Source organism: Danio rerio, chromosome 20 (genome assembly GCF_052040795.2).
Source record: "Danio rerio strain M-AB ecotype USA chromosome 20, GRCz13ab, whole genome shotgun sequence".
Classification (NCBI taxonomy): Eukaryota; Metazoa; Chordata; class Actinopteri; order Cypriniformes; family Danionidae; genus Danio; species Danio rerio.
This window is the reverse complement of record NC_141040.1, coordinates 29,672,013-29,698,940: the sequence shown is the minus strand read 5'-3', so window position 1 is coordinate 29,698,940 and position 26,928 is coordinate 29,672,013. Positions and strand designations below refer to the sequence as shown.

At 40.5% G+C, this 26,928-nt stretch overlaps 45 non-coding genes across 45 annotated transcripts; all 45 read right to left on the bottom strand.

Moving 5' to 3' along the window:
* Positions 1-184: 184 nt before the first annotated feature.
* On the bottom strand, positions 185-256 carry trnac-gca (transfer RNA cysteine (anticodon GCA)). Its single transcript has one exon. It is a non-coding gene; the product is annotated as a tRNA-Cys (tRNA).
* A 167-nt stretch (positions 257-423) lies between these two features.
* trnac-gca (transfer RNA cysteine (anticodon GCA)) lies at positions 424-495 on the bottom strand. The gene has a single exon. It is a non-coding gene; the product is annotated as a tRNA-Cys (tRNA).
* A 644-nt stretch (positions 496-1,139) lies between these two features.
* trnac-gca (transfer RNA cysteine (anticodon GCA)) lies at positions 1,140-1,211 on the bottom strand. The gene has a single exon. It is a non-coding gene; the product is annotated as a tRNA-Cys (tRNA).
* An 864-nt stretch (positions 1,212-2,075) lies between these two features.
* trnac-gca (transfer RNA cysteine (anticodon GCA)) lies at positions 2,076-2,147 on the bottom strand. The gene has a single exon. It is a non-coding gene; the product is annotated as a tRNA-Cys (tRNA).
* A 164-nt stretch (positions 2,148-2,311) lies between these two features.
* Positions 2,312-2,383, bottom strand: trnac-gca (transfer RNA cysteine (anticodon GCA)). Its single transcript has one exon. It is a non-coding gene; the product is annotated as a tRNA-Cys (tRNA).
* Positions 2,384-3,263: 880 nt separating this feature from the next.
* trnac-gca (transfer RNA cysteine (anticodon GCA)) lies at positions 3,264-3,335 on the bottom strand. Its single transcript has one exon. It is a non-coding gene; the product is annotated as a tRNA-Cys (tRNA).
* Positions 3,336-3,501: 166 nt separating this feature from the next.
* On the bottom strand, positions 3,502-3,573 carry trnac-gca (transfer RNA cysteine (anticodon GCA)). Its single transcript has one exon. It is a non-coding gene; the product is annotated as a tRNA-Cys (tRNA).
* A 406-nt stretch (positions 3,574-3,979) lies between these two features.
* Positions 3,980-4,051, bottom strand: trnac-gca (transfer RNA cysteine (anticodon GCA)). Its single transcript has one exon. It is a non-coding gene; the product is annotated as a tRNA-Cys (tRNA).
* A 167-nt stretch (positions 4,052-4,218) lies between these two features.
* On the bottom strand, positions 4,219-4,290 carry trnac-gca (transfer RNA cysteine (anticodon GCA)). The gene has a single exon. It is a non-coding gene; the product is annotated as a tRNA-Cys (tRNA).
* A 644-nt stretch (positions 4,291-4,934) lies between these two features.
* trnac-gca (transfer RNA cysteine (anticodon GCA)) lies at positions 4,935-5,006 on the bottom strand. Its single transcript has one exon. It is a non-coding gene; the product is annotated as a tRNA-Cys (tRNA).
* Positions 5,007-5,870: 864 nt separating this feature from the next.
* Positions 5,871-5,942, bottom strand: trnac-gca (transfer RNA cysteine (anticodon GCA)). Its single transcript has one exon. It is a non-coding gene; the product is annotated as a tRNA-Cys (tRNA).
* Positions 5,943-6,106: 164 nt separating this feature from the next.
* trnac-gca (transfer RNA cysteine (anticodon GCA)) lies at positions 6,107-6,178 on the bottom strand. Its single transcript has one exon. It is a non-coding gene; the product is annotated as a tRNA-Cys (tRNA).
* A 303-nt stretch (positions 6,179-6,481) lies between these two features.
* On the bottom strand, positions 6,482-6,553 carry trnac-gca (transfer RNA cysteine (anticodon GCA)). The gene has a single exon. It is a non-coding gene; the product is annotated as a tRNA-Cys (tRNA).
* Positions 6,554-7,433: 880 nt separating this feature from the next.
* Positions 7,434-7,505, bottom strand: trnac-gca (transfer RNA cysteine (anticodon GCA)). Its single transcript has one exon. It is a non-coding gene; the product is annotated as a tRNA-Cys (tRNA).
* Positions 7,506-8,149: 644 nt separating this feature from the next.
* trnac-gca (transfer RNA cysteine (anticodon GCA)) lies at positions 8,150-8,221 on the bottom strand. The gene has a single exon. It is a non-coding gene; the product is annotated as a tRNA-Cys (tRNA).
* An 864-nt stretch (positions 8,222-9,085) lies between these two features.
* trnac-gca (transfer RNA cysteine (anticodon GCA)) lies at positions 9,086-9,157 on the bottom strand. Its single transcript has one exon. It is a non-coding gene; the product is annotated as a tRNA-Cys (tRNA).
* A 164-nt stretch (positions 9,158-9,321) lies between these two features.
* On the bottom strand, positions 9,322-9,393 carry trnac-gca (transfer RNA cysteine (anticodon GCA)). The gene has a single exon. It is a non-coding gene; the product is annotated as a tRNA-Cys (tRNA).
* A 303-nt stretch (positions 9,394-9,696) lies between these two features.
* Positions 9,697-9,768, bottom strand: trnac-gca (transfer RNA cysteine (anticodon GCA)). The gene has a single exon. It is a non-coding gene; the product is annotated as a tRNA-Cys (tRNA).
* Positions 9,769-10,648: 880 nt separating this feature from the next.
* trnac-gca (transfer RNA cysteine (anticodon GCA)) lies at positions 10,649-10,720 on the bottom strand. The gene has a single exon. It is a non-coding gene; the product is annotated as a tRNA-Cys (tRNA).
* Positions 10,721-11,126: 406 nt separating this feature from the next.
* Positions 11,127-11,198, bottom strand: trnac-gca (transfer RNA cysteine (anticodon GCA)). Its single transcript has one exon. It is a non-coding gene; the product is annotated as a tRNA-Cys (tRNA).
* An 864-nt stretch (positions 11,199-12,062) lies between these two features.
* On the bottom strand, positions 12,063-12,134 carry trnac-gca (transfer RNA cysteine (anticodon GCA)). Its single transcript has one exon. It is a non-coding gene; the product is annotated as a tRNA-Cys (tRNA).
* Positions 12,135-12,298: 164 nt separating this feature from the next.
* On the bottom strand, positions 12,299-12,370 carry trnac-gca (transfer RNA cysteine (anticodon GCA)). Its single transcript has one exon. It is a non-coding gene; the product is annotated as a tRNA-Cys (tRNA).
* Positions 12,371-12,673: 303 nt separating this feature from the next.
* On the bottom strand, positions 12,674-12,745 carry trnac-gca (transfer RNA cysteine (anticodon GCA)). The gene has a single exon. It is a non-coding gene; the product is annotated as a tRNA-Cys (tRNA).
* An 880-nt stretch (positions 12,746-13,625) lies between these two features.
* trnac-gca (transfer RNA cysteine (anticodon GCA)) lies at positions 13,626-13,697 on the bottom strand. Its single transcript has one exon. It is a non-coding gene; the product is annotated as a tRNA-Cys (tRNA).
* A 403-nt stretch (positions 13,698-14,100) lies between these two features.
* trnac-gca (transfer RNA cysteine (anticodon GCA)) lies at positions 14,101-14,172 on the bottom strand. Its single transcript has one exon. It is a non-coding gene; the product is annotated as a tRNA-Cys (tRNA).
* A 1,344-nt stretch (positions 14,173-15,516) lies between these two features.
* trnac-gca (transfer RNA cysteine (anticodon GCA)) lies at positions 15,517-15,588 on the bottom strand. Its single transcript has one exon. It is a non-coding gene; the product is annotated as a tRNA-Cys (tRNA).
* A 164-nt stretch (positions 15,589-15,752) lies between these two features.
* On the bottom strand, positions 15,753-15,824 carry trnac-gca (transfer RNA cysteine (anticodon GCA)). The gene has a single exon. It is a non-coding gene; the product is annotated as a tRNA-Cys (tRNA).
* A 302-nt stretch (positions 15,825-16,126) lies between these two features.
* On the bottom strand, positions 16,127-16,198 carry trnac-gca (transfer RNA cysteine (anticodon GCA)). The gene has a single exon. It is a non-coding gene; the product is annotated as a tRNA-Cys (tRNA).
* Positions 16,199-17,303: 1,105 nt separating this feature from the next.
* trnac-gca (transfer RNA cysteine (anticodon GCA)) lies at positions 17,304-17,375 on the bottom strand. The gene has a single exon. It is a non-coding gene; the product is annotated as a tRNA-Cys (tRNA).
* Positions 17,376-17,539: 164 nt separating this feature from the next.
* trnac-gca (transfer RNA cysteine (anticodon GCA)) lies at positions 17,540-17,611 on the bottom strand. The gene has a single exon. It is a non-coding gene; the product is annotated as a tRNA-Cys (tRNA).
* A 539-nt stretch (positions 17,612-18,150) lies between these two features.
* Positions 18,151-18,222, bottom strand: trnac-gca (transfer RNA cysteine (anticodon GCA)). The gene has a single exon. It is a non-coding gene; the product is annotated as a tRNA-Cys (tRNA).
* An 885-nt stretch (positions 18,223-19,107) lies between these two features.
* On the bottom strand, positions 19,108-19,179 carry trnac-gca (transfer RNA cysteine (anticodon GCA)). The gene has a single exon. It is a non-coding gene; the product is annotated as a tRNA-Cys (tRNA).
* Positions 19,180-19,346: 167 nt separating this feature from the next.
* Positions 19,347-19,418, bottom strand: trnac-gca (transfer RNA cysteine (anticodon GCA)). The gene has a single exon. It is a non-coding gene; the product is annotated as a tRNA-Cys (tRNA).
* Positions 19,419-19,585: 167 nt separating this feature from the next.
* On the bottom strand, positions 19,586-19,657 carry trnac-gca (transfer RNA cysteine (anticodon GCA)). The gene has a single exon. It is a non-coding gene; the product is annotated as a tRNA-Cys (tRNA).
* Positions 19,658-20,301: 644 nt separating this feature from the next.
* trnac-gca (transfer RNA cysteine (anticodon GCA)) lies at positions 20,302-20,373 on the bottom strand. The gene has a single exon. It is a non-coding gene; the product is annotated as a tRNA-Cys (tRNA).
* An 864-nt stretch (positions 20,374-21,237) lies between these two features.
* On the bottom strand, positions 21,238-21,309 carry trnac-gca (transfer RNA cysteine (anticodon GCA)). The gene has a single exon. It is a non-coding gene; the product is annotated as a tRNA-Cys (tRNA).
* A 164-nt stretch (positions 21,310-21,473) lies between these two features.
* trnac-gca (transfer RNA cysteine (anticodon GCA)) lies at positions 21,474-21,545 on the bottom strand. Its single transcript has one exon. It is a non-coding gene; the product is annotated as a tRNA-Cys (tRNA).
* A 303-nt stretch (positions 21,546-21,848) lies between these two features.
* trnac-gca (transfer RNA cysteine (anticodon GCA)) lies at positions 21,849-21,920 on the bottom strand. The gene has a single exon. It is a non-coding gene; the product is annotated as a tRNA-Cys (tRNA).
* A 744-nt stretch (positions 21,921-22,664) lies between these two features.
* Positions 22,665-22,736, bottom strand: trnac-gca (transfer RNA cysteine (anticodon GCA)). The gene has a single exon. It is a non-coding gene; the product is annotated as a tRNA-Cys (tRNA).
* A 403-nt stretch (positions 22,737-23,139) lies between these two features.
* trnac-gca (transfer RNA cysteine (anticodon GCA)) lies at positions 23,140-23,211 on the bottom strand. The gene has a single exon. It is a non-coding gene; the product is annotated as a tRNA-Cys (tRNA).
* Positions 23,212-23,614: 403 nt separating this feature from the next.
* On the bottom strand, positions 23,615-23,686 carry trnac-gca (transfer RNA cysteine (anticodon GCA)). The gene has a single exon. It is a non-coding gene; the product is annotated as a tRNA-Cys (tRNA).
* A 1,017-nt stretch (positions 23,687-24,703) lies between these two features.
* trnac-gca (transfer RNA cysteine (anticodon GCA)) lies at positions 24,704-24,775 on the bottom strand. Its single transcript has one exon. It is a non-coding gene; the product is annotated as a tRNA-Cys (tRNA).
* Positions 24,776-25,173: 398 nt separating this feature from the next.
* On the bottom strand, positions 25,174-25,245 carry trnac-gca (transfer RNA cysteine (anticodon GCA)). Its single transcript has one exon. It is a non-coding gene; the product is annotated as a tRNA-Cys (tRNA).
* A 164-nt stretch (positions 25,246-25,409) lies between these two features.
* Positions 25,410-25,481, bottom strand: trnac-gca (transfer RNA cysteine (anticodon GCA)). Its single transcript has one exon. It is a non-coding gene; the product is annotated as a tRNA-Cys (tRNA).
* Positions 25,482-26,020: 539 nt separating this feature from the next.
* trnac-gca (transfer RNA cysteine (anticodon GCA)) lies at positions 26,021-26,092 on the bottom strand. The gene has a single exon. It is a non-coding gene; the product is annotated as a tRNA-Cys (tRNA).
* Positions 26,093-26,928: the final 836 nt, after the last annotated feature.

Sequence of the window (26,928 nt, the reverse complement as noted above, 5' to 3'; positions counted from 1 at the left end):
CACTGAGCTATACCCCCAAGACAACAATTTTGATTTAGCAAAACAAGAAAACTCTTTCATAAAGATCTGTCTGAAAATCAATTTTGGAAAAAAAGCAACTGGTCAATCAGTTAGGAAGATCCAACTTCAAAGTAGCAACCCGGGGTCAATGTAAGCTACGGACACAAATCCAAGGTCTCGACAAAGGGGGCACACGGATTTGAACCGGGGACCTCTTGATCTGCAGTCAAATGCTCTACCACTGAGCTATACCCCCATGACAACAAGTTTTATTTAGCAAAGAAAGAAAACTCTTTCATAAAGATCTGTCTAAAAATCAATTTTGGAAAAAGAGCAACTGGTCAATCAGTTAGGAAGATCCAACTTCAATGTAGCAACCCGTTATCGAGGTAAGTTACAGACACAAATCCAAGGTCTTGACAAAGGGGGCACCCGGATTTGAACCAGGGACCTCTTGATCTGCAGTCAAATGCTCTACCACTGAGCTATACCCCCATGACAACAATTTTTTTTAGCAAAGAAAGAAAACTCTTTCATAAAGATCTGTCTAAAAATCAATTTTGGAAAAAGAGCGACTAGTCAATCAGTTAGGAAGATCCAACTTCAATGTAGCAACCCGTTATCAAGGTAAGTTACAGACACAAATCCAAGGTCTTGACAAAGCGGACACTCGGATTTGAATCAGGGACCTCTTGATCTGCAGTCAAATATTCTCCCACTGAGCTATCCCACCATGACAACAATTTAGATTTAGCAAAACTAGAAAACTCTTTCATAAAGATCTGTCTGAAAATCAATTATGGAAAAAAAGCGACTGGTCAATCAGTTAGGAAGATCCAACTTTAAAGAAGCAACCTGGGGTCAAGGTAAGCTACGGACACAAATCCAAGGTCCTGACAAAGGGGGCACCCGGACTTGCCTTGGGTATGTCTTGATCTGCAGTCAAGTTTTCTCCCACTGAGCTATACCCCCATGACAACAATTTTGATTTAGCAAAACAAGAAAACTCTTTCATAAAGATCTGTCTAAAAATCAATTTTGGAAAAAGAGCAACTGGTCAATCAGTTAGGAAGATCCAACTTCAATGTAGCAACCCGTTATCAAGGTAAGTTACAGACACAAATCCAAGGTCTTGACAAAGGGGGCACCCGGATTTGAACCGGGGACCTCTTGATCTGCAGTCAAATGCTCTACCACTGAGCTATACCCCCATGACAACAGATTTATTAAGCAAAGAAACAAAACTCTTTCATAAAGATCTGTTTGAAAATGCAATTTCAAAAACCGATTGGTCATGCCGTTAGGAAGAGCCAACTTCTATGTACCAACAAAGGGTAAACACAAGTAACAGATACAAATCCAAGGTCTTGCCAAAGGGGGCACCCGGATTTGAACTGGGAAACTCTTCATATGCAGTCAAATGCTCTACAACTGAGCTATACCTCAAGACAAACAGTTTGATATAGCAAAGAAAGAAAACTCTTTCATAAAGATCTGTCTTAAAATCAATTTTGGAAAAAAAGCGACTGGTCAATCAGTTACGAAGATCCATCTTCAATGTAGCAACCCGTTATCAAGGTAAGTTACAGACACAAATCCAAGGTCTTGACAAAGCGGACACCCGGATTTGAACCTCTTCATCTGCAGTCAAATGCTCTACCACTGAGCTATACCCCCAAGACAAACAGTTTGGTATAGCAAAGAAAGAAAACTCTTTCATAAAGATCTGTCTGAAAATCAATTTTGGAAAAAAAGCGACTGGTCAATCAGTTAGGAAGATCCAACTTTAAAGAAGCAACCTGGGGTCAAGGTAAGCTACGGACACAAATCCAAGGTCTTGACAAAGGGGGCACCCGGACTTGGGTATGTCTTGATCTGCAGTCAAGTGTTCTCCCACTGAGCTATACCCCCATGACAACAATTTTGATTTAGCAAAACAAGAAAACTCTTTCATCAAGATCTGTTTGAAAATCCAATTTCAAAAACCGATTGGTTATGCCGTTAGGAAGAGCCAACTTCTATGTACCAACAAAGGGTAAACACAAGTAACAGATACACATCCAAGGTATTGCCAAAGGGGGCACCCGGATTTGAACCGGGGACCTCTTGATCTGCAGTCAAATGCTCTACCACTGAGCTATACCCCCATAACAACAAGTTTTATTTAGCAAAGAAAGAAAACTCTTTCATAAAGATCTGTTTGAAAATCCAATTTTAAAAACCGATTGGTCATGCCGTTAGGAAGAGCCAACTTCTATGCACCAACCCAGGGTAAACATAAGCAACAGATACAAATTCAAGGTCTTACCTAAGGGGGCACCCCAATTTGAACCAGGGACCTCTTGATCTGCAGTCAAATGCTCTACCACTGAGCTATACCCCCATGACAACAATTTTTTTTAGCAAAGAAAGAAAACTCTTTCATAAAGATCTGTCTAAAAATCAATTTTGGAAAAAGAGCAACTGGTCAATCAGTTAGGAAGATCCAACTTCAATGTAGCAACCCGTTATCAAGGTAAGTTACAGACACAAATCCAAGGTCTTGACAAAGGGGGCACCCGGATTTGAACCAGGGACCTCTTGATCTTCAGTCAAATATTCTCCCACTGAGCTATCCCACCATGACAACAATTTAGATTTAGCAAAACTAGAAAACTCTTTCATAAAGATCTGTCTGAAAATCAATTTTGGAAAAAAAGCGACTGGTCAATCAGTTAGGAAGATCCAACTTCAAAGTAGCAACCCGGGGTCAAGGTAAGCTACGGACACAAATCCAAGGTCTTGACAAAAGGGGCACCCGGACTTGCCTTGGGTAAGTCTTGATCTGCAGTCAAGTGTTCTCCGACTGAGCTATACCCCCATGACAACAATTTTGATTTAGCAAAACAAGAAAACTCTTTCATCAAGATCTGTTTGAAAATCCAATTTCAAAAACAGATTGGTTATGCCGTTAGGAAGAGCAAACTTCTATGCACCAACCCAGGGTAAACATAAGCAACAGATACAAATCCGAGGTCTTACCAAAGGGGGCACCCCGATTTGAACCGGGGACCTCTTGATCTGCAGTCAAATGCTCTACCACTGAGTTATACCCCCATGACAACAAGTTTCATTTAGCAAAGAAAGAAAACTCTTTCATAAAGATCTGTCTGAAAATCAATTTTGGCAAAAGAGCGACTGGTCAATCAGTTAGGAAGATCCAACTTCAATGTAGCAACCCATTATCAAGGTAAGTTACAGACACAAATTCAATGTCGTGACAAAGGGGGCACCCAGATTTGAACCAGGGACCTCTTGATCTGCAGTCAAATGCTCTACCACTGAGCTATACCCCCATGACATTAGTTTTATTTAGCAAAGAAAGAAAACTCTTTCATAAAGATCTGTCTAAAAATCAATTTTGGAAAAAGAGCGACTGGTCAATCAGTTAGGAAGATCCAACTTCAATGTAGCAACCCATTATCAAGGTAAGTTACAGACACAAATCCAAGGTCTTGCCAAAGGGGGCACCCGGATTTGAACTGGGAACCTCTTGATCTGCAGTCAAATGCTCTACCACTGAGCTATACCCCCATGACAACAAGTTTTATTTAGCAAAGAAAGAAAACTCTTTCATAAAGATCTGTCTGAAAATCAATTTTGGAAAAAAAGCTACTGGTCAATCAGTTAGGAAGATCCAACTTCAAAGTAGCAACCTGGGGTCAAGGTAAGCTACGGACACAAATCCAAGGTCTTGACAAAGGGGGCACCCGGACTTGCCTTGGGTATGTCTTGATCTGCAGTCAAGTGTTCTCCCACTGAGCTATACCCCCAAGACAACAATTTTGATTTAGCAAAACAAGAAAACTCTTTCATAAAGATCTGTCTGAAAATCAATTTTGGAAAAAAAGCAACTGGTCAATCAGTTAGGAAGATCCAACTTCAAAGTAGCAACCCGGGGTCAATGTAAGCTACGGACACAAATCCAAGGTCTCGACAAAGGGGGCACACGGATTTGAACCGGGGACCTCTTGATCTGCAGTCAAATGCTCTACCACTGAGCTATACCCCCATGACAACAAGTTTTATTTAGCAAAGAAAGAAAACTCTTTCATAAAGATCTGTCTAAAAATCAATTTTGGAAAAAGAGCAACTGGTCAATCAGTTAGGAAGATCCAACTTCAATGTAGCAACCCGTTATCGAGGTAAGTTACAGACACAAATCCAAGGTCTTGACAAAGGGGGCACCCGGATTTGAACCAGGGACCTCTTGATCTGCAGTCAAATGCTCTACCACTGAGCTATACCCCCATGACAACAATTTTTTTTAGCAAAGAAAGAAAACTCTTTCATAAAGATCTGTCTAAAAATCAATTTTGGAAAAAGAGCGACTAGTCAATCAGTTAGGAAGATCCAACTTCAATGTAGCAACCCGTTATCAAGGTAAGTTACAGACACAAATCCAAGGTCTTGACAAAGCGGACACTCGGATTTGAATCAGGGACCTCTTGATCTGCAGTCAAATATTCTCCCACTGAGCTATCCCACCATGACAACAATTTAGATTTAGCAAAACTAGAAAACTCTTTCATAAAGATCTGTCTGAAAATCAATTATGGAAAAAAAGCGACTGGTCAATCAGTTAGGAAGATCCAACTTTAAAGAAGCAACCTGGGGTCAAGGTAAGCTACGGACACAAATCCAAGGTCCTGACAAAGGGGGCACCCGGACTTGCCTTGGGTATGTCTTGATCTGCAGTCAAGTTTTCTCCCACTGAGCTATACCCCCATGACAACAATTTTGATTTAGCAAAACAAGAAAACTCTTTCATAAAGATCTGTCTAAAAATCAATTTTGGAAAAAGAGCAACTGGTCAATCAGTTAGGAAGATCCAACTTCAATGTAGCAACCCGTTATCAAGGTAAGTTACAGACACAAATCCAAGGTCTTGACAAAGGGGGCACCCGGATTTGAACCGGGGACCTCTTGATCTGCAGTCAAATGCTCTACCACTGAGCTATACCCCCATGACAACAGATTTATTAAGCAAAGAAACAAAACTCTTTCATAAAGATCTGTTTGAAAATGCAATTTCAAAAACCGATTGGTCATGCCGTTAGGAAGAGCCAACTTCTATGTACCAACAAAGGGTAAACACAAGTAACAGATACAAATCCAAGGTCTTGCCAAAGGGGGCACCCGGATTTGAACTGGGAAACTCTTCATATGCAGTCAAATGCTCTACAACTGAGCTATACCTCAAGACAAACAGTTTGATATAGCAAAGAAAGAAAACTCTTTCATAAAGATCTGTCTTAAAATCAATTTTGGAAAAAAAGCGACTGGTCAATCAGTTACGAAGATCCATCTTCAATGTAGCAACCCGTTATCAAGGTAAGTTACAGACACAAATCCAAGGTCTTGACAAAGCGGACACCCGGATTTGAACCTCTTCATCTGCAGTCAAATGCTCTACCACTGAGCTATACCCCCAAGACAAACAGTTTGGTATAGCAAAGAAAGAAAACTCTTTCATAAAGATCTGTCTGAAAATCAATTTTGGAAAAAAAGCGACTGGTCAATCAGTTAGGAAGATCCAACTTTAAAGAAGCAACCTGGGGTCAAGGTAAGCTACGGACACAAATCCAAGGTCTTGACAAAGGGGGCACCCGGACTTGGGTATGTCTTGATCTGCAGTCAAGTGTTCTCCCACTGAGCTATACCCCCATGACAACAATTTTGATTTAGCAAAACAAGAAAACTCTTTCATCAAGATCTGTTTGAAAATCCAATTTCAAAAACCGATTGGTTATGCCGTTAGGAAGAGCCAACTTCTATGTACCAACAAAGGGTAAACACAAGTAACAGATACACATCCAAGGTATTGCCAAAGGGGGCACCCGGATTTGAACCGGGGACCTCTTGATCTGCAGTCAAATGCTCTACCACTGAGCTATACCCCCATAACAACAAGTTTTATTTAGCAAAGAAAGAAAACTCTTTCATAAAGATCTGTTTGAAAATCCAATTTTAAAAACCGATTGGTCATGCCGTTAGGAAGAGCCAACTTCTATGCACCAACCCAGGGTAAACATAAGCAACAGATACAAATTCAAGGTCTTACCAAAGGGGGCACCCCAATTTGAACCAGGGACCTCTTGATCTGCAGTCAAATGCTCTACCACTGAGCTATACCCCCATGACAACAAGTTTTATTTAGCAAAGAAAGAAAACTCTTTCATAAAGATCTGTTTGAAAATCCAATTTCAAAAACCGATTTGAACTGGGCACCTCTTGATCTGCACTCAAATGCTCTACCACTGAGCTATACCCTCATGACAACAAGTTTTATTTAGCAAAGAAAGAAAACTCTTTCATAAAGATCTGTCTAAAAATCAATTTTGGCAAAAGAGCGACTGGTCAATCAGTTAGGAAGATCCAACTTCAATGTAGCAACCCGTTATCAAGGTAAGTTACAGACACAAATCCAAGGTCTTGACAAAGGGGGCACCCGGATTTGAACCAGGGACCTCTTGATCTGCAGTCAAATGCTCTACCACTGAGCTATACCCCCAAGACAATGAGTTTGGAATAGCAAAGAAAAAAAAACTCTTTCACAAAGATCTGTCTGAAAATCAATTTTGGAAAAACAAGCGACTGGTCAATCAGTTAGGAAGATGCAACTTCAAAGTAGCAACTCGGTGTCAAGGTAAGTTACGGACACAAATCCAAGGTCTTGAAAAAGGGGGCACACAGATTTGAACCGGGGACCTCTTGATCTGCAGTCAAATATTCTCCGACTGAGCTATACCCCTATGACAACTATCTTGATTTAGCAAAACAAGAAAACTCTTTCATAAAGATCTGTTTGAAAATACAATTTCAAATACCGATTGGTTATTTCGTTAGGAAGAGCCAACTTCTATGTACCAACAAAGGGTAAACACAAGTAACAGATACAAATCCCAGGACTTGCCAAAGGGGGCACCCGGATTTGAACTGGGAACCTCTTCATCTGAAGTCAAATGCTCTACCACTGAGCTATACCCCCAAGACAAACAGTTTGGTATAGCAAAGAAAGAAAACTCTTTCATAAAGATCTGTCTGAAAATCAATTTTGGAAAAAAAGCAACTGGTCAATCAGTTAGGAAGATCCAACTTCAAAGTAGCAACCCGGGGTCAAGGTAAGCTGCGGACACAAATCCAAGGTCTTGACAAAGGGGGCACTTGGACTTGACTTGGGTATGTCTTGATCTGCAGTCAAGTGTTCTCCCACTGAGCTATACCCCCATGACAACAATTTTGATTTAGCAAAACAAGAAAACTCTTTCATCAAGATCTGTTTGAAAATCCAATTTCAAAAACCGATTGTTCATGCAGTTAGGAAGAGCCAACTTCTATGCACCAACCCAGGGTAAACATAAGCAACAGATACAAATTCGAGGTCTTACCAAAGGGGGCACCCGGATTTGAACCAGGGACCTCTTGATCTGCAGTCAAATGCTCTACCACTGAGCTATACCCCCATGACAACAATTTTTTTTAGCAAAGAAAGAAAACTCTTTCATAAAGATCTGTCTAAAAATCAATTTTGGAAAAAGAGCGACTAGTCAATCAGTTAGGAAGATCCAACTTCAATGTAGCAACCCGTTATCAAGGTAAGTTACAGACACAAATCCAAGGTCTTGACAAAGCGGACACTCGGATTTGAATCAGGGACCTCTTGATCTGCAGTCAAATATTCTCCCACTGAGCTATCCCACCATGACAACAATTTAGATTTAGCAAAACTAGAAAACTCTTTCATAAAGATCTGTCTGAAAATCAATTATGGAAAAAAAGCGACTGGTCAATCAGTTAGGAAGATCCAACTTTAAAGAAGCAACCTGGGGTCAAGGTAAGCTACGGACACAAATCCAAGGTCCTGACAAAGGGGGCACCCGGACTTGCCTTGGGTATGTCTTGATCTGCAGTCAAGTTTTCTCCCACTGAGCTATACCCCCATGACAACAATTTTGATTTAGCAAAACAAGAAAACTCTTTCATAAAGATCTGTCTAAAAATCAATTTTGGAAAAAGAGCAACTGGTCAATCAGTTAGGAAGATCCAACTTCAATGTAGCAACCCGTTATCAAGGTAAGTTACAGACACAAATCCAAGGTCTTGACAAAGGGGGCACCCGGATTTGAACCGGGGACCTCTTGATCTGCAGTCAAATGCTCTACCACTGAGCTATACCCCCATGACAACAGATTTATTAAGCAAAGAAACAAAACTCTTTCATAAAGATCTGTTTGAAAATGCAATTTCAAAAACCGATTGGTCATGCCGTTAGGAAGAGCCAACTTCTATGTACCAACAAAGGGTAAACACAAGTAACAGATACAAATCCAAGGTCTTGCCAAAGGGGGCACCCGGATTTGAACTGGGAAACTCTTCATATGCAGTCAAATGCTCTACAACTGAGCTATACCTCAAGACAAACAGTTTGATATAGCAAAGAAAGAAAACTCTTTCATAAAGATCTGTCTTAAAATCAATTTTGGAAAAAAAGCGACTGGTCAATCAGTTACGAAGATCCATCTTCAATGTAGCAACCCGTTATCAAGGTAAGTTACAGACACAAATCCAAGGTCTTGACAAAGCGGACACCCGGATTTGAACCTCTTCATCTGCAGTCAAATGCTCTACCACTGAGCTATACCCCCAAGACAAACAGTTTGGTATAGCAAAGAAAGAAAACTCTTTCATAAAGATCTGTCTGAAAATCAATTTTGGAAAAAAAGCGACTGGTCAATCAGTTAGGAAGATCCAACTTTAAAGAAGCAACCTGGGGTCAAGGTAAGCTACGGACACAAATCCAAGGTCTTGACAAAGGGGGCACCCGGACTTGGGTATGTCTTGATCTGCAGTCAAGTGTTCTCCCACTGAGCTATACCCCCATGACAACAATTTTGATTTAGCAAAACAAGAAAACTCTTTCATCAAGATCTGTTTGAAAATCCAATTTCAAAAACCGATTGGTTATGCCGTTAGGAAGAGCCAACTTCTATGTACCAACAAAGGGTAAACACAAGTAACAGATACACATCCAAGGTATTGCCAAAGGGGGCACCCGGATTTGAACCGGGGACCTCTTGATCTGCAGTCAAATGCTCTACCACTGAGCTATACCCCCATAACAACAAGTTTTATTTAGCAAAGAAAGAAAACTCTTTCATAAAGATCTGTTTGAAAATCCAATTTTAAAAACCGATTGGTCATGCCGTTAGGAAGAGCCAACTTCTATGCACCAACCCAGGGTAAACATAAGCAACAGATACAAATTCAAGGTCTTACCAAAGGGGGCACCCCAATTTGAACCAGGGACCTCTTGATCTGCAGTCAAATGCTCTACCACTGAGCTATACCCCCATGACAACAAGTTTTATTTAGCAAAGAAAGAAAACTCTTTCATAAAGATCTGTTTGAAAATCCAATTTCAAAAACCGATTTGAACTGGGCACCTCTTGATCTGCACTCAAATGCTCTACCACTGAGCTATACCCTCATGACAACAAGTTTTATTTAGCAAAGAAAGAAAACTCTTTCATAAAGATCTGTCTAAAAATCAATTTTGGCAAAAGAGCGACTGGTCAATCAGTTAGGAAGATCCAACTTCAATGTAGCAACCCGTTATCAAGGTAAGTTACAGACACAAATCCAAGGTCTTGACAAAGGGGGCACCCGGATTTGAACCAGGGACCTCTTGATCTGCAGTCAAATGCTCTACCACTGAGCTATACCCCCAAGACAATGAGTTTGGAATAGCAAAGAAAAAAAAACTCTTTCACAAAGATCTGTCTGAAAATCAATTTTGGAAAAACAAGCGACTGGTCAATCAGTTAGGAAGATGCAACTTCAAAGTAGCAACTCGGTGTCAAGGTAAGTTACGGACACAAATCCAAGGTCTTGAAAAAGGGGGCACACAGATTTGAACCGGGGACCTCTTGATCTGCAGTCAAATATTCTCCGACTGAGCTATACCCCTATGACAACTATCTTGATTTAGCAAAACAAGAAAACTCTTTCATAAAGATCTGTTTGAAAATACAATTTCAAATACCGATTGGTTATTTCGTTAGGAAGAGCCAACTTCTATGTACCAACAAAGGGTAAACACAAGTAACAGATACAAATCCCAGGACTTGCCAAAGGGGGCACCCGGATTTGAACTGGGAACCTCTTCATCTGAAGTCAAATGCTCTACCACTGAGCTATACCCCCAAGACAAACAGTTTGGTATAGCAAAGAAAGAAAACTCTTTCATAAAGATCTGTCTGAAAATCAATTTTGGAAAAAAAGCAACTGGTCAATCAGTTAGGAAGATCCAACTTCAAAGTAGCAACCCGGGGTCAAGGTAAGCTGCGGACACAAATCCAAGGTCTTGACAAAGGGGGCACTTGGACTTGACTTGGGTATGTCTTGATCTGCAGTCAAGTGTTCTCCCACTGAGCTATACCCCCATGACAACAATTTTGATTTAGCAAAACAAGAAAACTCTTTCATCAAGATCTGTTTGAAAATCCAATTTCAAAAACCGATTGTTCATGCAGTTAGGAAGAGCCAACTTCTATGCACCAACCCAGGGTAAACATAAGCAACAGATACAAATTCGAGGTCTTACCAAAGGGGGCACCCGGATTTGAACCAGGGACCTCTTGATCTGCAGTCAAATGCTCTACCACTGAGCTATACCCCCCTGACAACAAGTTTTAATTAGCAAAGAAAGAAAACTCTTTCATAAAGATCTGTCTAAAAATCAATTTTGGCAAAAGAGCGACTGGTCAAACAGTTAGGAAGATCCAACTTCAAAGTAGCAACCCGGGGTCAATGTAAGCTTTGGACACAAATCCAAGGTCTTGACAAAGGGGGCACCCGGACTTGACTTGGGTATGTCTTGATCTGCAGTCAAGTGTTCTCCCACTGAGCTATACCCCCATGACAACAATTTTGATGTAGCAAAAAAAGAAAACTCTTTCATAAAGATCTGTCTAAAAATCAATTTTGGAAAAAGAGCAACTGGTCAATCAGTTAGGAAGATCCAACTTCAATGTAGCAACCCGTTATCAAGGTAAGTTACAGACACAAATCCAAGGTCTTGACAAAGGGGGCACCCGGATTTGAACCGGGGACCTCTTGATCTGCAGTCAAATGCTCTACCACTGAGCTATACCCCCATGACAACAGATTTATTAAGCAAAGAAACAAAACTCTTTCATAAAGATCTGTTTGAAAATGCAATTTCAAAAACCGATTGGTCATGCCGTTAGGAAGAGCCAACTTCTATGTACCAACAAAGGGTAAACACAAGTAACAGATACAAATCCAAGGTCTTGCCAAAGGGGGCACCCGGATTTGAACTGGGAAACTCTTCATATGCAGTCAAATGCTCTACAACTGAGCTATACCTCAAGACAAACAGTTTGATATAGCAAAGAAAGAAAACTCTTTCATAAAGATCTGTCTTAAAATCAATTTTGGAAAAAAAGCGACTGGTCAATCAGTTACGAAGATCCATCTTCAATGTAGCAACCCGTTATCAAGGTAAGTTACAGACACAAATCCAAGGTCTTGACAAAGCGGACACCCGGATTTGAACCTCTTCATCTGCAGTCAAATGCTCTACCACTGAGCTATACCCCCAAGACAAACAGTTTGGTATAGCAAAGAAAGAAAACTCTTTCATAAAGATCTGTCTGAAAATCAATTTTGGAAAAAAAGCGACTGGTCAATCAGTTAGGAAGATCCAACTTTAAAGAAGCAACCTGGGGTCAAGGTAAGCTACGGACACAAATCCAAGGTCTTGACAAAGGGGGCACCCGGACTTGGGTATGTCTTGATCTGCAGTCAAGTGTTCTCCCACTGAGCTATACCCCCATGACAACAATTTTGATTTAGCAAAACAAGAAAACTCTTTCATCAAGATCTGTTTGAAAATCCAATTTCAAAAACCGATTGGTTATGCCGTTAGGAAGAGCCAACTTCTATGTACCAACAAAGGGTAAACACAAGTAACAGATACACATCCAAGGTATTGCCAAAGGGGGCACCCGGATTTGAACCGGGGACCTCTTGATCTGCAGTCAAATGCTCTACCACTGAGCTATACCCCCATAACAACAAGTTTTATTTAGCAAAGAAAGAAAACTCTTTCATAAAGATCTGTTTGAAAATCCAATTTTAAAAACCGATTGGTCATGCCGTTAGGAAGAGCCAACTTCTATGCACCAACCCAGGGTAAACATAAGCAACAGATACAAATTCAAGGTCTTACCAAAGGGGGCACCCCAATTTGAACCAGGGACCTCTTGATCTGCAGTCAAATGCTCTACCACTGAGCTATACCCCCATGACAACAAGTTTTATTTAGCAAAGAAAGAAAACTCTTTCATAAAGATCTGTTTGAAAATCCAATTTCAAAAACCGATTTGAACTGGGCACCTCTTGATCTGCACTCAAATGCTCTACCACTGAGCTATACCCTCATGACAACAAGTTTTATTTAGCAAAGAAAGAAAACTCTTTCATAAAGATCTGTCTAAAAATCAATTTTGGCAAAAGAGCGACTGGTCAATCAGTTAGGAAGATCCAACTTCAATGTAGCAACCCGTTATCAAGGTAAGTTACAGACACAAATCCAAGGTCTTGACAAAGGGGGCACCCGGATTTGAACCAGGGACCTCTTGATCTGCAGTCAAATGCTCTACCACTGAGCTATACCCCCAAGACAATGAGTTTGGAATAGCAAAGAAAAAAAAACTCTTTCACAAAGATCTGTCTGAAAATCAATTTTGGAAAAACAAGCGACTGGTCAATCAGTTAGGAAGATGCAACTTCAAAGTAGCAACTCGGTGTCAAGGTAAGTTACGGACACAAATCCAAGGTCTTGAAAAAGGGGGCACACAGATTTGAACCGGGGACCTCTTGATCTGCAGTCAAATATTCTCCGACTGAGCTATACCCCTATGACAACTATCTTGATTTAGCAAAACAAGAAAACTCTTTCATAAAGATCTGTTTGAAAATACAATTTCAAATACCGATTGGTTATTTCGTTAGGAAGAGCCAACTTCTATGTACCAACAAAGGGTAAACACAAGTAACAGATACAAATCCCAGGACTTGCCAAAGGGGGCACCCGGATTTGAACTGGGAACCTCTTCATCTGAAGTCAAATGCTCTACCACTGAGCTATACCCCCAAGACAAACAGTTTGGTATAGCAAAGAAAGAAAACTCTTTCATAAAGATCTGTCTGAAAATCAATTTTGGAAAAAAAGCAACTGGTCAATCAGTTAGGAAGATCCAACTTCAAAGTAGCAACCCGGGGTCAAGGTAAGCTGCGGACACAAATCCAAGGTCTTGACAAAGGGGGCACTTGGACTTGACTTGGGTATGTCTTGATCTGCAGTCAAGTGTTCTCCCACTGAGCTATACCCCCATGACAACAATTTTGATTTAGCAAAACAAGAAAACTCTTTCATCAAGATCTGTTTGAAAATCCAATTTCAAAAACCGATTGTTCATGCAGTTAGGAAGAGCCAACTTCTATGCACCAACCCAGGGTAAACATAAGCAACAGATACAAATTCGAGGTCTTACCAAAGGGGGCACCCGGATTTGAACCAGGGACCTCTTGATCTGCAGTCAAATGCTCTACCACTGAGCTATACCCCCCTGACAACAAGTTTTAATTAGCAAAGAAAGAAAACTCTTTCATAAAGATCTGTCTAAAAATCAATTTTGGCAAAAGAGCGACTGGTCAAACAGTTAGGAAGATCCAACTTCAAAGTAGCAACCCGGGGTCAATGTAAGCTTTGGACACAAATCCAAGGTCTTGACAAAGGGGGCACCCGGACTTGACTTGGGTATGTCTTGATCTGCAGTCAAGTGTTCTCCCACTGAGCTATACCCCCATGACAACAATTTTGATGTAGCAAAAAAAGAAAACTCTTTCGTCAAGATCTGTTTGAAAATCCAATTTCAAAAACCGATTGGTTATGCCGTTAGGAAGAGCCAACTTCTATGTACCAACAAAGGGTAAACACAAGTAACAGATACAAATCCAAGGTCTTGCCAAAGGGGGCACCCGGATTTGAACCGGGGACCTCTTGATCTGCAGTCAAATGCTCTACCACTGAGCTATACCCCCATGACAACAAGTTTGATTTAGCAAAGAAAGAAAACTCTTTCATAAAGATCTGTCTAAAAATCCATTTTGGCAAAAGAGCGACTGGTCAATCAGTTAGGAAAATCCAACTTCAATGGAGCAACCTGTTATCAAGGTAAGTTACAGACACAAATCCAAGGTCTTGTCAAAGGGTACACCCGGATTTGAACCAGGGACCTCTTGATCTTCAGTCAAATATTCTCCCACTGAGCTATACCCCCATGACAACAATTTAGATTTAGCAAAACTAGAAAACTCTTTCATAAAGATCTGTTTGAAAATCAATTTTGGAAAAAAAAGCGACTGGTCAATCAGTTAGGAAGATCCAACTTCAAAGTAGCAACCCTGGGTCAAGGTAAATTACCGACACAAATCCAAGGTCTTGACAAAGGTGGCACCCGGGCTTGACTTGGGGTTTTCTTGATCTGCAGTCAAATGTTCTCCCACTGAGCTATACCCCCATGATGACAATTATGATTTAGCAAAACAAGAAAACTCTTTCATAAAGATCTGTTTGAAAATGCAATTTCAAAAACCGATTGGTCATGCCGTTAGGAAGAGCCAACTTCTATGTACCAACAAAGGGTAAACACAAGTAACAGATACAAATCCAAGGTCTTGCCAAAGAGGGCACCCGGATTTGAACTGGGAACCTCTTCATATGCAGTCAAATGCTCTACAACTGAGCTATACCTCAAGACAAACAGTTTGATATAGCAAAGAAAGAAAACTCTTTCATAAAGATCTGTCTGAAAATCAATTTTGGAAAAAAAGCGACTGGTCAATCAGTTAGGAAGATCCATCTTCAATGTAGCAACCCGTTATCAAGGTAAGTTACAGACACAAATCCAAGGTCTTGACAAAGCGGACACCCGGATTTGAACCTCTTCATCTGCAGTCAAATGCTCTACCACTGAGTTATACCCCTAAGACAAACAGTTTGGTATAGCAAAGAAAGAAAACTCTTTCATAAAGATCTGTCTGAAAATCAATTTTGGAAAAAAAGCGACTGGTCAATCAGTTAGGAAGATCCAACTTTAAAGAAGCAACCTGGGGTCAAGGTAAGCTACGGACACAAATCCAAGGTCTTGACAAAGGGGGCACCCGGACTTGGGTATGTCTTGATCTGCAGTCAAGTGTTCTCCCACTGAGCTATACCCCCATGACAACAATTTTGATTTAGCAAAACAAGAAAACTCTTTCATCAAGATCTGTTTGAAAATGCAATTTCAAAAACCGATTGGTTATGCCGTTAGGAAGAGCCAACTTCTATGTACCAACAAAGGGTAAACACAAGTAACAGATACACATCCAAGGTCTTGCCAAAGGGGGCACCCGGATTTGAACCGGGGACCTCTTGATCTGCAGTCAAATGCTCTACCACTGAGCTATACCCCCATAACACCAAGTTTTATTTAGCAAAGAAAGAAAACTCTTTCATAAAGATCTGTTTGAAAATCCAATTTTAAAAACCGATTGGTCATGCCGTTAGGAAGAGCCAACTTCTATGCACCAACCCAGGGTAAACATAAGCAACAGATACAAATTCAAGGTCTTACCAAAGGGGGCACCCCAATTTGAACCAGGGACCTCTTGATCTGCAGTCAAATGCTCTACCACTGAGCTATACCCCCATGACAACAAGTTTATTTAGCAAAGAAAGAAAACTCTTTCATAAAGATCTGTTTGAAAATCCAATTTCAAAAACCGATTTGAACTGGGCACCTCTTGATCTGCACTCAAATGCTCTACCACTGAGCTATACCCCCATGACAACAAGTTTTATTTAGCAAAGAAAGAAAACTCTTTCATAAAGATCTGTCTAAAAATCAATTTTGGCAAAAGAGCGACTGGTCAATCAGTTAGGAAGATCCAACTTCAATGTAGCAACCCGTTATCAAGGTAAGTTACAGACACAAATCCAAGGTCTTGACAAAGGGGGCACCCGGATTTGAACCAGGGACCTCTTGATCTGCAGTCAAATGCTCTACCACTGAGCTATACCCCCATGACAATGAGTTTGGAATAGCAAAGAAAAAAAACTCTTTCACAAAGATCTGTCTGAAAATCAATTTTGGAAAAACAAGCGACTGGTCAATCAGTTAGGAAGATGCAACTTCAAAGTAGCAACTCGGTGTCAAGGTAAGTTACGGACACAAATCCAAGGTCTTGAAAAAGGGGGCACACAGATTTGAACCGGGGACCTCTTGATCTGCAGTCAAATATTCTCCGACTGAGCTATACCCCTATGACAACTATCTTGATTTAGCAAAACAAGAAAACTCTTTCATAAAGATCTGTTTGAAAATGCAATTTCAAAAACCGATTGGTCATGCCGTTAGGAAGAGCCAACTTCTATGTACCAACAAAGGGTAAACACAAGTAACAGATACAAATCCAAGGTCTTGCCAAAGAGGGCACCCGGATTTGAACTGGGAACCTCTTCATATGCAGTCAAATGCTCTACAACTGAGCTATACCTCAAGACAAACAGTTTGATATAGCAAAGAAAGAAAACTCTTTCATAAAGATCTGTCTGAAAATCAATTTTGGAAAAAAAGCGACTGGTCAATCAGTTAGGAAGATCCATCTTCAATGTAGCAACCCGTTATCAACGTAAGTTACAGACACAAATCCAAGGTCTTGACAAAGCGGACACCCGGATTTGAACCTCTTCATCTGCAGTCAAATGCTCTACCACTGAGCTATACCCCCAAGACAAACAGTTTGGTATAGCAAAGAAAGAAAACTCTTTCATAAAGATCTGTCTGAAAATCAATTTTGGAAAAAAAGCGACTGGTCAATCAGTTAGGAAGATCCAACTTTAAAGAAGCAACCTGGGGTCAAGGTAAGCTACGGACACAAATCCAAGGTCTTGACAAAGGGGGCACCCGGACTTGGGTATGTCTTGATCTGCAGTCAAGTGTTCTCCCACTGAGCTATACCCCCATGACAACAATTTTGATTTAGCAAAACAAGAAAACTCTTTCATCAAGATCTGTTTGAAAATCCAATTTCAAAAACCGATTGGTTATGCCGTTAGGAAGAGCCAACTTCTATGTACCAACAAAGGGTAAACACAAGTAACAGATACACATCCAAGGTCTTGCCAAAGGGGGCACCCGGATTTGAACCGGGGACCTCTTGATCTGCAGTCAAATGCTCTACCACTGAGCTATACCCCCATAACAACAAGTTTTATTTAGCAAAGAAAGAAAACTCTTTCATAAAGATCTGTTTGAAAATCCAATTTTAAAAACCGATTGGTCATGCCGTTAGGAAGAGCCAACTTCTATGCACCAACCCAGGGTAAACATAAGCAACAGATACAAATTCAAGGTCTTACCAAAGGGGGCACCCCAATTTGAACCAGGGACCTCTTGATCTGCAGTCAAATGCTCTACCACTGAGCTATACCCCCATGACAACAAGTTTTATTTAGCAAAGAAAGAAAACTCTTTCATAAAGATCTGTTTGAAAATCCAATTTCAAAAACCGATTTGAACCAGGGACCTCTTGATCTGCAGTCAAATGCTCTACCACTGAGCTATACCCCCCTGACAACAAGTTTTATTTAGCAAAGAAAGAAAACTCTTTCATAAAGATCTGTCTAAAAATCAATTTTGGCAAAAGAGCGACTGGTCAAACAGTTAGGAAGATCCAACTTCAAAGTAGCAACCCTGGGTCAAGGTAAATTACGGACACAAATCCAAGGTCTTGACAAAGGTGGCACCCGGGCTTGACTTGGGGTTTTCTTGATCTGCAGTCAAATGTTCTCCCACTGAGCTATACCCCCATGATGACAATTATGATTTAGCAAAACAAGAAAACTCTTTCATAAAGATCTGTTTGAAAATCCAATTTTAAAAACCGATTGGTCATGCCGTTTGGAAGAGCCAACTTCTATGCACCAACCCAGGGTAAACATAAGCAACAGATACAAATCCGAGGTCTTACCAAAGGGGGCACCCCGATTTGAACCTGGGACCTCTTGATCTGCAGTCAAATGCTCTACCACTGAGCTATACCCCCATGACAACAAGTTTGATTTAGCAAAGAAAGAAAACTCTTTCATAAAGATCTGTCTAAAAATCAATTTTGGAAAAAGAGCGACTGGTCAATCAGTTAGGAAGATCCAACTTCAATGTAGCAACCTGTTATCAAGGTAAGTTACAGACACAAATCCAAGGTCTTGACAAAGCGAACACCCGGATTTGAACCAGGGACCTCTTGATCTGCAGTCAAATATTCTCCCACTGAGCTATACCCCTATAACAACAATTTATATTTAGCAAAACAAGAAAACTCTTTCATAAAGATCTGTTTGAAAATCAATTTTGGGAAAAAAGCGACTGGTCAATCAGTTAGGAAGATCCAACTTCAAAGTAGCAACCCGGGGTCAAGGTAAGTTACGGACACAAATCTAAGGTCTTGACAAAGGGGGCACCCGGACTTGACTTGGGGTTCTCTTGATCTGCAGTCAAATGTTCTCCCACTGAGCTATACCCCCATGACGACAATTTTGATTTAGCAAAACAAGAAAACTCTTTCATAAAGATCTGTTTGAAAATCCAATTTTGGAAAAAAAGCTACTGGTCAATCAGTTAGGAAGATCCAACTTCAAAGTAGCAACCTGGGGTCAAGGTAAGCTACGGACACAAATCCAAGGTCTTGACAAAGGGGGCACCCGGACTTGCCTTGGGTATGTCTTGATCTGCAGTCAAGTGTTCTCCCACTGAGCTATACCCCCAAGACAACAATTTTGATTTAGCAAAACAAGAAAACTCTTTCATAAAGATCTGTCTGAAAATCAATTTTGGAAAAAAAGCAACTGGTCAATCAGTTAGGAAGATCCAACTTCAAAGTAGCAACCCGGGGTCAATGTAAGCTACGGACACAAATCCAAGGTCTTGACAAAGGGGGCACACGGATTTGAACCAGGGACCTCTTGATCTGCAGTCAAATGCTCTACCACTGAGCTATACCCCCATGACAACAAGTTTTATTTAGCAAAGAAAGAAAACTCTTTCATAAAGATCTGTCTAAATATCAATTTTGGAAAAAGAGCAACTGGTCAATCAGTTAGGAAGATCCAACTTCAATGTAGCAACCCGTTATCGAGGTAAGTTACAGACACAAATCCAAGGTCTTGACAAAGGGGGCACCCGGATTTGAACCAGGGACCTCTTGATCTGCAGTCAAATGCTCTACCACTGAGCTATACCCCCATGACCACGAGTTTTATTTAGCAATGAAAGAAAACTCTTTCACAAAGATCTGTCTGAAAATCAATTTTGGCAAAAGAGCGACTGGGCAATCAGTTAGGAAGATCCAACTTCAATGTAGCAACCCGTTATCAAGGTAAGTTACAGACACAAATCCAAGGTCTTGACAAAGGGGGCACTCGGATTTGAACCGGGGACCTCTTGATCTGCAGTCAAATGCTCTACCACTGAGCTATACCCCCATGACAACAATTTTTTTTAGCAAAGAAAGAAAACTCTTTCATAAAGATCTGTCTAAAAATCAATTTTGGAAAAAGAGCGACTAGTCAATCAGTTAGGAAGATCCAACTTCAATGTAGCAACCCGTTATCAAGGTAAGTTACAGACACAAATCCAAGGTCTTGACAAAGCGGACACTCGGATTTGAACCAGGGACCTCTTGATCTGCAGTCAAATATTCTCCCACTGAGCTATCCCACCATGACAACAATTTAGATTTAGCAAAACTAGAAAACTCTTTCATAAAGATCTGTCTGAAAATCAATTATAGAAAAAAAGCGACTGGTCAATCAGTTAGGAAGATCCAACTTTAAAGAAGCAACCTGGGGTCAAGGTATGCTACGGACACAAATCCAAGGTCCTGACAAAGGGGGCACCCGGACTTGCCTTGGGTATGTCTTGATCTGCAGTCAAGTTTTCTCCCACTGAGCTATACCCCCATGACAACAATTTTGATTTAGCAAAACAAGAAAACTCTTTCATAAAGATCTGTCTAAAAATCAATTTTGGAAAAAGAGCAACTGGTCAATCAGTTAGGAAGATCCAACTTCAATGTAGCAACCCGTTATCAAGGTAAGTTACAGACACAAATCCAAGGTCTTGACAAAGGGGGCACCCGGATTTGAACCAGGGACCTCTTGATCTGCAGTTAAATGCTCTACCACTGAGCTATACCCCCATGACAAAAGATTTATTAAGCAAAGAAACAAAACTCTTTCATAAAGATCTGTTTGAAAATGCAATTTCAAAAACCGATTGGTCATGCCGTTAGGAAGAGCCAACTTCTATGTACCAACAAAGGGTAAACACAAGTAACAGATACAAATCCAAGGTCTTGCCAAAGGGGGCACCCGGATTTGAACTGGGAACCTCTTCATATGCAGTCAAATGCTCTACAACTGAGCTATACCTCAAGACAAACAGTTTGATATAGCAAAGAAAGAAAACTCTTTCATAAAGATCTGTCTGAAAATCAATTTTGGAAAAAAAGCGACTGGTCAATCAGTTACGAAGATCCATCTTCAATGTAGCAACCCGTCATCAAGGTAAGTTACAGACACAAATCCAAGGTCTTGACAAAGCGGACACCCGGATTTGAACCTCTTCATCTGCAGTCAAATGCTCTACCACTGAGCTATACCCCCAAGACAAACAGTTTGGTATAGCAAAGAAAGAAAACTCTTTCATAAAGATCTGTCTGAAAATCAATTTTGGAAAAAAAGCGACTGGTCAATCAGTTAGGAAGATCCAACTTTAAAGAAGCAACCTGGGGTCAAGGTAAGCTACGGACACAAATCCAAGGTCTTGACAAAGGGGGCACCCGGACTTGGGTATGTCTTGATCTGCAGTCAAGTGTTCTCCCACTGAGCTATACCCCCATGACAACAATTTTGATTTAGCAAAACAAGAAAACTCTTTCATCAAGATCTGTTTGAAAATCCAATTTCAAAAACCGATTGGTTATGCCGTTAGGAAGAGCCAACTTCTATGTACAAACAAAGGGTAAACACAAGTAACAGATACACATCCAAGGTATTGCCAAAGGGGGCACCCGGATTTGAACCGGGGACCTCTTGATCTGCAGTCAAATGCTCTACCACTGAGCTATACCCCCATAACAACAACTTTTATTTAGCAAAGAAAGAAAACTCTTTCATAAAGATCTGTTTGAAAATCCAATTTTAAAAACCGATTGGTCATGCCGTTAGGAAGAGCCAACTTCTATGCACCAACCCAGGGTAAACATAAGCAACAGATACAAAGTCAAGGTCTTACCAAAGGGGGCACCCCAATTTGAACCAGGGACCTCTTGATCTGCAGTCAAATGCTCTACCACTGAGCTATACCCCCATGACAACAAGTTTTATTTAGCAAAGAAAGAAAACTCTTTCATAAAGATCTGTTTGAAAATCCAATTTCAAAAACCGATTTGAACTGGGCACCTCTTGATCTGCACTCAAATGCTCTACCACTGAGCTATACCCCCATGACAACAAGTTTTATTTAGCAAAGAAAGAAAACTCTTTCATAAAGATCTGTCTAAAAATCAATTTTGGCAAAAGAGCGACTGGTCAATCAGTTAGGAAGATCCAACTTCAATGTAGCAACCCGTTATCAAGGTAAGTTACAGACACAAATCCAAGGTCTTGACAAAGGGGGCACCCGGATTTGAACCAGGGACCTCTTGATCTGCAGTCAAATGCTCTACCACTGAGCTATACCCCCATGACAATGAGTTTGGAATAGCAAAGAAAAAAAAACTCTTTCACAAAGATCTGTCTGAAAATCAATTTTGGAAAAACAAGCGACTGGTCAATCAGTTAGGAAGATGCAACTTCAAAGTAGCAACTCGGTGTCAAGGTAAGTTACGGACACAAATCCAAGGTCTTGAAAAAGGGGGCACACAGATTTGAACCGGGGACCTCTTGATCTGCAGTCAAATATTCTCCGACTGAGCTATACCCCTATGACAACTATCTTGATGTAGCAAAACAAGAAAACTCTTTCATAAAGATCTGTTTGAAAATACAATTTCAAAAACCGATTGGTTATTTCGTTAGGAAGAGCCAACTTCTATGTACCAACAAAGGGTAAACACAAGTAACAGATACAAATCCCAGGACTTGCCAAAGGGGGCACCCGGATTTGAACTGGGAACCTCTTCATCTGAAGTCAAATGCTCTACCATTTTTTTTTTTTTTTTTTTTATTAAAAAATAATCACATTACATTAACATTTAAATACTTCAAGAAATTTCACAAAACAATTACATTAAAATCAACATTCTTCATAACATAACATCCTCTTTGGGCATTTTCCACTTTAAACCATTTAAAACATTATACACTTCATCATTAAACACATCATAAAAGCTTGGTAACATATCTTCTCCTTTAAAATAGCAGTACAGTCTTTCTATGTATCTTTCCATTTTTCGTTTTAGTACATTCCACACATTTAAAACATTAAAGGAGACACCCGGATTTGAACCAGGGACCTCTTGATCTGCAGTCAAATGCTCTACCACTGAGCTATACCCCCAAGACAAACAGTTTGGTATAGCAAAGAAAGAAAACTCTTTCATAAAGATCTGTCTGAAAATCAATTTTGGAAAAAAAGCGACTGGTCAATCAGTTAGGAAGATCCAACTTCAAAGTAGCAACCCAGGGTCAAGGTAAGCTGCGGACACAAATCCAAGGTCTTGACAAAGGGGGCACTTGGACTTGACTTGGGTATGTCTTGATCTGCAGTCAAGTGTTCTCCCACTGAGCTATACCCCCATGACAACAATTTTGATTTAGCAAAACAAGAAAACTCTTTCATCAAGATCTGTTTGAAAATCCAATTTCAAAAACCGATTGTTCATGCAGTTAGGAAGAGCCAACTTCTATGCACCAACCCAGGGTAAACATAAGCAACAGATACAAATTCGAGGTCTTACCAAAGGGGGCACCCAGATTTGAACCAGGGACCTCTTGATCTGCAGTCAAATGCTCTACCACTGAGCTATACCCCCCTGACAACAAGTTTTAATTAGCAAAGAAAGAAAACTCTTTCATAAAGATCTGTCTAAAAATCAATTTTGGCAAAAGAGCGACTGGTCAAACAGTTAGGAAGATCCAACTTCAAAGTAGCAACCCGGGGTCAATGTAAGCTTTGGACACAAATCCAAGGTCTTGACAAAGGGGGCACCCGGACTTGACTTGGGTATGTCTTGATCTGCAGTCAAGTGTTCTCCCACTGAGCTATACCCCCATGACAACAATTTTGATGTAGCAAAAAAAGAAAACTCTTTCGTCAAGATCTGTTTGAAAATCCAATTTCAAAAACCGATTGGTTATGCCGTTAGGAAGAGCCAACTTCTATGTACCAACAAAGGGTAAACACAAGTAACAGATACAAATCCAAGGTCTTGCCAAAGGGGGCACCCGGATTTGAACCGGGGACCTCTTGATCTGCAGTCAAATGCTCTACCACTGAGCTATACCCCCATGACAACAAGTTTGATTTAGCAAAGAAAGAAAACTCTTTCATAAAGATCTGTCTAAAAATCCATTTTGGCAAAAGAGCGACTGGTCAATCAGTTAGGAAAATCCAACTTCAATGGAGCAACCTGTTATCAAGGTAAGTTACAGACACAAATCCAAGGTCTTGTCAAAGGGTACACCCGGATTTGAACCAGGGACCTCTTGATCTTCAGTCAAATATTCTCCCACTGAGCTATACCCCCATGACAACAATCTAGATTTAGCAAAACTAGAAAACTCTTTCATAAAGATCTGTTTGAAAATCAATTTTGGAAAAAAAAGCGACTGGTCAAGCAGTTAGGAAGATCCAACTTCAAAGTAGCAACCCTGGGTCAAGGTAAATTACGGACACAAATCCAAGGTCTTGACAAAGGTGGCACCCGGGCTTGACTTGGGGTTTTCTTGATCTGCAGTCAAATGTTCTCCCACTGAGCTATACCCCCATGATGACAATTATGATTTAGCAAAACAAGAAAACTCTTTCATAAAGATCTGTTTGAAAATGCAATTTCAAAAACCGATTGGTCATGCCGTTAGGAAGAGCCAACTTCTATGTACCAACAAAGGGTAAACACAAGTAACAGATACAAATCCAAGGTCTGGCCAAAGAGGGCACCGGGATTTGAACTGGGAACCTCTTCATATGCAGTCAAATGCTCTACAACTGAGCTATACCTCAAGACAAACAGTTTGATATAGCAAAGAAAGAAAACTCTTTCATAAAGATATGTTTGAAAATCCAATTTCAAAAACCGATTTGAACTGGGCACCTCTTGATCTGCACTCAAATGCTCTACCACTGAGCTATACCCCCATGACAACAAGTTTTATTTAGCAAAGAAAGAAAACTCTTTCATAAAGATCTGTCTAAAAATCAATTTTGGCAAAAGAGCAACTGGTCAATCAGTTAGGAAGATCCAACTTCAATGTAGCAACCCGTTATCAAGGTAAGTTACAGACACAAATCCAAGGTCTTGACAAAGGGGGCACCCGGATTTGAACCAGGGACCTCTTGATCTGCAGTCAAATGCTCTACCACTGAGCTATACCCCCATGACAATGAGTTTGGAATAGCAAAGAAAAAAAACTCTTTCACAAAGATCTGTCTGAAAATCAATTTTGGAAAAAAAGCGACTGGTCAATCAGTTAGGAAGATCCAACTTTAAAGAAGCAACCTGGGGTCAAGGTAAGCTACGGACACAAATCCAAGGTCTTGACAAAGGGGGCACCCGGACTTGGGTATGTCTTGATCTGCAGTCAAGTGTTCTCCCACTGAGCTATACCCCCATGACAACAATTTTGATTTAGCAAAACAAGAAAACTCTTTCATCAAGATCTGTTTGAAAATCCAATTTCAAAAACCGATTGGTTATGCCGTTAGGAAGAGCCAACTTCTATGTACCAACAAAGGGTAAACACAAGTAACAGATACACATCCAAGGTCTTGCCAAAGGGGGCACCCGGATTTGAACCGGGGACCTCTTGATCTGCAGTCAAATGCTCTACCACTGAGCTATACCCCCATAACAACAAGTTTTATTTAGCAAAGAAAGAAAACTCTTTCATAAAGATCTGTTTGAAAATACAATTTTAAAAACCGATTGGTCATGCCGTTAGGAAGAGCCAACTTCTATGCACCAACCCAGGGTAAACATAAGCAACAGATACAAATTCAAGGTCTTACCAAAGGGGGCACCCCAATTTGAACCAGGGACCTCTTGATCTGCAGTCAAATGCTCTACCACTGAGCTATACCCCCATGACAACAAGTTTTATTTAGCAAAGAAAGAAAACTCTTTCATAAAGATCTGTTTGAAAATCCAATTTCAAAAACCGATTTGAACCAGGGACCTCTTGATCTGCAGTCAAATGCTCTACCACTGAGCTATACCCCCCTGACAACAAGTTTTATTTAGCAAAGAAAGAAAACTCTTTCATAAAGATCTGTCTAAAAATCAATTTTGGCAAAAGAGCGACTGGTCAAACAGTTAGGAAGATCCAACTTCAAAGTAGCAACCCTGGGTCAAGGTAAATTACGGACACAAATCCAAGGTCTTGACAAAGGTGGCACCCGGGCTTGACTTGGGGTTTTCTTGATCTGCAGTCAAATGTTCTCCCACTGAGCTATACCCCCATGATGACAATTATGATTTAGCAAAACAAGAAAACTCTTTCATAAAGATCTGTTTGAAAATCCAATTTTAAAAACCGATTGGTCATGCCGTTAGGAAGAGCCAACTTCTATGCACCAACCCAGGGTAAACATAAGCAACAGATACAAATCCGAGGTCTTACCAAAGGGGGCACCCCGATTTGAACCTGGGACCTCTTGATCTGCAGTCAAATGCTCTACCACTGAGCCATACCCCCATGACAACAAGTTTGATTTAGCAAAGAAAGAAAACTCTTTCATAAAGATCTGTCTAAAAATCAATTTTGGAAAAAGAGCGACTGGTCATTCAGTTAGGAAGATCCAACTTCAATGTAGCAACCTGTTATCAAGGTAAGTTACAGACACAAATCCAAGGTCTTGACAAAGCGAACACCCGGATTTGAACCAGGGACCTCTTGATCTGCAGTCAAATATTCTCCCACTGAGCTATACCCCTATAACAACAATTTATATTTAGCAAAACAAGAAAACTCTTTCATAAAGATCTGTTTGAAAATCAATTTTGGGAAAAAAAGCGACTGGTCAATCAGTTAGGAAGATCCAACTTCAAAGTAGCAACCCGGGGTCAAGGTAAGTTACGGACACAAATCTAAGGTCTTGACAAAGGGGGCACCCGGACTTGACTTGGGGTTTTCTTGATCTGCAGTCAAATGTTCTCCCACTGAGCTATACCCCCACGACAAAAAGTTTGGTATAGCAAAGAAAGAAAACTCTTTCATAAAGATCTGTCTGAAAATTAATTTTGGAAAGAAAGCAACTGGTCAATCAGATAGGAAGATCCAACTTCAAAGTAGCAACCCAGGGTCAAGGTAAGTTACGGACACAAATCTAAGGTCTTGACAAAGGGGGCACCCGGACTTGACTTGGGGACCTCTTGATCTGCAGTCAAATGTTCTCCCACTGAGCTATACCCCCATGACGACAATTTTGATTTAGCAAAACAAGAAAACTCTTTCATAAAGATCTGTTTGAAAATCCAATTTTAAAAACCGATTGGTCATGCCGTTAGGAAGAGCCAACTTCTATGCACCAA